The sequence below is a fragment of the Pteropus vampyrus genome, unplaced genomic scaffold (assembly GCF_000151845.1).
Source record: "Pteropus vampyrus isolate Shadow unplaced genomic scaffold, Pvam_2.0 Scaffold59, whole genome shotgun sequence".
NCBI classification, from domain to species: domain Eukaryota; kingdom Metazoa; phylum Chordata; class Mammalia; order Chiroptera; family Pteropodidae; genus Pteropus; species Pteropus vampyrus.
The window spans coordinates 5,533,109-5,539,178 of NW_011888840.1; positions in this window are offsets into that span (position 1 = coordinate 5,533,109).

Consider the following 6,070-nt stretch of genomic DNA (forward strand, 5'->3'; position numbering starts at 1 on the left):
GCTATGTGACATTCTGGAAAAAGCCAAACTACAGAGACAATAAAAGGATCAGTGGTTACCAGGGAGGGAGGAAGATGAATACCTGGAACACAGAAAATTTTGGGGACAGTGAAAATGATGTAGATGATATCATAATGATGGATATCATTATACATTTGTCCAAACTCATAGAAAGTATAATTCTCAGAGCGAACCCTAAGGTGAACTATGAACTTTGGATGATTATAAAATATCAGTATAAGTTCATCCTTGGTAGAAAATGGATCATTCTGGTGAGTGTTGTTGATAGTGAGGCAGGCTGTGCATGTGTAGGGGTAGGAAGTATATGGGAAATCTCTGTACTTTCCTCTCAATTATGCTATGAACCTAAATCTGTTTTTTTAACAAAAATATTAATAAAATGAAAAAATGACATATCAAGCTCTTGATGCAGAGTTTAGCATGCAGCACATACTGCATGAATAACCGCTGCTTATATAATAATTTCAGTTTCAAATCTCAATGTCTTTTAAGTATTACTTAGTAGAATGTCTCATTCGGAGTTTAAAAAGATTTTGATTGGCTCCCTGGCCTTTATTTAATGCTTTTCTTTTCTTTTTTCTTTTTTTTTTTTTTAATTACATAAAAAGTGGTTCAAAATGTCATCTTAGAGACACAGGGTGATCTGCTAATTCAGGCACCTTGTTTTATGGCCCAAATTCTTTCCAACTCATTCAACTCAGCTTTAGCCAGTTTCTCAGAGACAAGGTGTAACCATTTGCTTTCTACGACAGAGATCCCATTTTAACCCTAAGTAGCAGAGAAGCGCTAATTTTTTTTTCATTTTGTTTTGTTTTGTTATCACAGGCAGCTAAAAGAGACACAATTTGCAATCCTTGGCGGGAAAGCCTTGCTTCTGAGTGCTTCTTAGTCCGTTTTTCCAGTGGACCATGCATCCATTCCCTTTCTCCTGATCTATATCTATACTTAGATAAGTTACGCAATCCTCTCTCTCAAAAATTCTCACCCATCAACACATTTCATGGCTAGGGGTTTTTGTAGCTAAAATCTTTGGCTTCCGAATGTTATCTTATCTCTTTCCTAGGTCATCCAAAACATTTCCACGAATCCAGTGGAGTACAGGTGAGGCTAAGCAAACATTTGTTGAAAGAATGATTAAATATTAACAGTTAACAATTCTCGAGCACTTACAACATGCCAGATAATAGAAGCCTACTATATGCACGGCCTCGTTTATTCCTTCTAAGAACTCTATGAGGTCGGTACTATCGTTAACATCACTTTAAAGCAGAGAGGACTGAGGCTCAGAGAGTCTGAGTAGTTCAGATTTACAGAGAAGGGACAGCAGAGTGTGAATCTGAGGGCCTCTCTTCTCTCATCACTACTCTGCCCATTTCATGAATTATGAATATGAGAGCACACGAGTGGACGGACTGTGAATAAGAGTGTCCGTTTGTCTTCAGATTCTGACGTTCAAATGGCTGAGTGAGGGTCTGTGGACCTTTCACGACATCCATATCTTCTGCCTACTTCAACTGCTTGATTTCATTGATATCTTTCAGGGACCTAAAGTTGACTAATCCCATTTTCAATGAAAATTTTGCTTTAAAAAAAAAAAAATTAAGTCATTTACCACGATGAGCCACGTTTTCCCAGTGACTGTCCATTTAACCACAGTTTGCTGTCTCCAGGGTGAAAGTCTCTAACCTGCCCTCTTCTACAGCCTCGGTTTGAATACCTGCTCCACCATTCACAAACCGTTGGATCCAAGGCAAAGTATTTTACCCCTTCGGGCTGTAATTCACTCCTCCGCAAGACATAAATAATACGGAATCCATCTGATTGGGTTGCCGTGAGGATAAATGATTAATACATGGAAGAAACTCCACAGATGGAAATCTTTCCTCCATCCTTTCAGCATCTCTGTGATTGCATCTGCGACCTCATCTGGAGACAATGGCCAACATCTCAAGGCCCTTTATGAATGAGAGACTGGACCAAATGGCCCTCTGGTTTTCCCCCTTCTACTCCCCATCCCTGGTTCCAAGTCGAGATTTCACACTGAAATATAATATTCCACCATCGAATTAAGCCAAAATGAAATGTTTGAAACCCCTTGACCTCCCAGTGTTCACTGAGGCTCCTCCAATAGCAACATTCCATATCTTAGGTTCCGTCACACACACCGGGAGCTGTCTCCAGCAGCTCTTGCTGTCCATCTGCAAAGTACAGATCTTTTTATTACACCGCCAGGTGTAGCCGTCATTTACAGGAGAGCAGGCCTCTCTTCTGATAAGACACAAAAAGTGAGCTACGGAGTAACAGTCCAGCCGTAAGTCCTTCTGCCTAATCTGCAAATCCCATTATCAGCAGTTTTATTGAGGCTGTTTGAGCCACTGCATTCTCTTATCCTCACCAATAAATGTTCTCATTCAGGCTTTCTTGGGCTCCTTCAGGAAAATGCTCCAATAATGTGGTATCTATTTTTTTTAAATGTGCATATCAATTAAGATGTGCTTCCATTATTTGTGCAGTTATTAGATTTGTCCCCACCGTTAATCAAAGAAATGCAGATAAAAGCTAAGATTTTTTTTTTCAGAATGATAATCCAGGGCTGACGCTCATGTCTATTTGGGTCGATCTAACTCACTGCGACATCTTCTTTCTACGAGCCCTTCAGCAACACATATCGAGGCCCTTACACATGCCCCGGACTCAATAATTCCACTTCCGAGACTCTACTCTAAGAAAATATTCTTAAATATAGAAAAAACCTTTATGGCCCAAGATGTTCGTATCAGCATTATATACCATAGTAAAGCAATGAAACACTTCGAACATTTTTTAAAGGAAATGATTAAGCAAGCTATTTTATAATTGCTTAATAGAATGTTTTGTAGCCTTTAAAATTATACTTCCAATTATGCCGATGATTTTCGTAATACAATGTTAAATGAAAAAAGAAAGACAGAATACAAAGGTACATATACAGCATAATCACAAAGATAGAAAACAAAATCTTCTGTTTAAAAGAGAGACGAGACATATAAAAACACTAGTGAATGGATATAATTATGGTTAAGTCCACAGCGCTATGAGTGTCAAGATTCAGATGGGAGGGTCAGGGAAAGCCTCTCAGAGAATCTAGAAGATAAATAAACATTAGAAAAAGACTACTCGAGGCAAAGGAAGCAGCACATGCAAAGGTCCTGAGTCAGGGAAAGAAATAAGCAACAAGTGGAGTTCCCAAGGAACTGGTTATTAAGGGTTAACTATACATCGGACAGTCTTCCTTTGAGACTGACGCTCCTATCCAGACCCAGACACTAAATTTCCTTGTATATAGTACGAATTAATTAATATCATCCTCTGAAAAGAAAGCGTGCAACTAAAAGTCTAAGCTTGGTGTGTAATAGGGAAGTGTGGTAATAATAGCACTCACCTCACAAAGCTGTTGTGGAGCGGAATTACCACACTTACACATTTAAAACAGGGCTGGCAAGTGGCCATCCAGCACAGGAAAAGATGCTCAATATTATTAGCCATCAGGGAAATGCAAATCAAAACCACACGAGATAACCATTTCATACCCACTAACGTGACTGACTATAGTCAAAAAAGACAGACAAAAAGTGTTGGTGAGGACGGGGAGAAATTGGAATACTCAGACACTGCTGGTAGGGATGTAAAACAGTGCAGCCGTCAGTTCCATACACACACACACACACACACACACACACACACACACGCTCAAAGGAAATGGGAACATTTGTCCACGCAAAGGTTTGTACAGGAATGTTCATAGCACCATTATTTATAATAGTAGAAAGCGGAAATAACCCAAATAAAGAGACCAATAAAACATGATGTATTCATACAATGGAATATTATTCAGTAACATGAATGAATCTTGAAAAGAGGCTGTCACAAAGGACCACACATTATATGATTCCATTGATATGAAATGGCCAAAATAAGCAAATCTCCGGAGACAGAAAGTAAAGTAGTGATTGCCTCAGGCTGGGGTGTTGGAGAGAAACGGAGAATAATTGTTAATAGGTACAATAGGGTGACAAAAAAATTTGAGTGTGGTAAAAATGTTCCAAAAGTGATTATGGTGATAGATGCCTAACCCTGTGAATATGCTAAAAACCATTGAACCATATACTTTAAATAGCATGACATGTGAATTTTATCTTAATAAAGCTGTTTTTTTTTTTTTTTTTTTACATAGGGTCAGATACATGGGCAAGGCACATAGTGTGTGCTTAATGTTAGCTAGTATCATCACTACTCAATAAATACCTCCTTTCTGAATGAAATTTTTCTTATAATCAGACTGTGAGTAGACTAGGAAATTTTTTAAATCAAGGATTATAAATTCAAAGGCTTATGAGGCCAGGCAGGATCCAGAAAAGGGCAGTAAATACACTGAGTAGGCCCAGCATAAGGGCGTAGTAGAGACTGGGGCAAACTGACAAGCTCAAGGTCCTTCTAAAGCATTTGATGACTTGTCAGCCTCCATCCACAGGACCACCGAAGCTGGCTTTCCAAGGGAAGGCAGAAATTCAGATTTTTATGTGAGATCTATTGACTTTGAAAATGTTAGAAATGCTGAGGAGGCCAAAGCCTGCATCTGAGCCTGCATATCAGCAGGCAGGTTTTGTTCTTCGGACGGGTTTGCTATCTCTGCTCTAAGTAAGTTAGCACGATTCCCAAAATGGTCCCCAAGCCTCTGCCTCACCCTCCTCCTGAATCCCAGGTTTAACCCTTACCTCTTCCATCAGAATGTATCCAAGCTACAGAGAGGCAGAAGAATTTATACAAACAGAGAGTCCCAAAAACTTCTTATAGATGCCCAAGTAAGGGCAAAATGGTGTGGAGAAGGATTTGGGGCCTACTGCTTTTCATTCCTAATCCCCTTAGAGAACCCTACAACAGAGATTTTGTGCAAAGACCAAATTTAACTTAGAATTGTATGTCTCCAGTGAAGCCAGTTTTTATTCATTTCCAGCTCAACATTTAGCAATACTAGCCAGAATTTCAATATGTTCTTATTTAGTGTTTAATCCTCTAACGTATTAAAATTAATTGTTTCAGTTTTATGGCAAACTGTCTGCAGCCGGCATCCAAGCTAGGCACCCATGCCTCTCCTCCCAGCCAGTCAGCTCAGGGAGGTGTTGATATAATTATTTAAGGAGTTAAAAGGTAAAGGGCAAGGAATGGGAAGGGCATTGAGCCTGCAATTATACACTAATGCTTTAACAGGGTAGCAGATGGCATCCCTTGCATCAATTATTATTTATCCACGGAATTCCCCTCTGCCTATTACCAAATCAACCCTTTTAAAAAATTCTTTGTTGGGCCTGTGAAGTCCCCTGGCTAGTTCCCAACATCCACTCCCTCCCTCACATCCCCTCCTGCAGAGCTGCAGCGAGAGTGAGGATTCCAAGATGACCCACAGGCGGCTGGCAAGGGTTTACGAAGGCACTGATATTCCAAATCCATTTGGACTGAGGGGCACAGACAGGAGTCCATTTCGATTTGCGGACCGTAGGCTGGGTGCAGTGACCACACGGTTATGCAAGCAGAAAGCAAAGAGAAGAGGCAGCCTCTGCTTCACCCCCAATAATAAGACTTAGCACATATAGACACCCACCAAGATGCCAACTAAGGCTCAAGCTTGGAATGTACCACGCGTATTCTCACGGAATCCTTGCATAAGCCTCCGAGATAGGCAATAGCATTCCAATCTGAAAAAAATGAAGAAACCGGAAGCTGATAAAGAATACAGCTAATCCTAACAACAAACCATGCTTTGAGGAAATGCATTCTCATTTAATCTTTGGGACAGCTCTGAAGAACAACTATGTTTATTGCTATTTTGTACAGATGGGGACACCGAAGCTTGCTTCAGTGAAGTAATCTCTGCAAAGCTCCATATCCCGTCAAAGCTAGTGTCAGAATTTGAACCCAGGCTTATAGAGACGCACGGGACTGCCAGGGCTGGTAGGGTGGCCAAGCTGTGTTCTTACTTACAAACACAAATACCCCTCGCCTGCCTAACAAG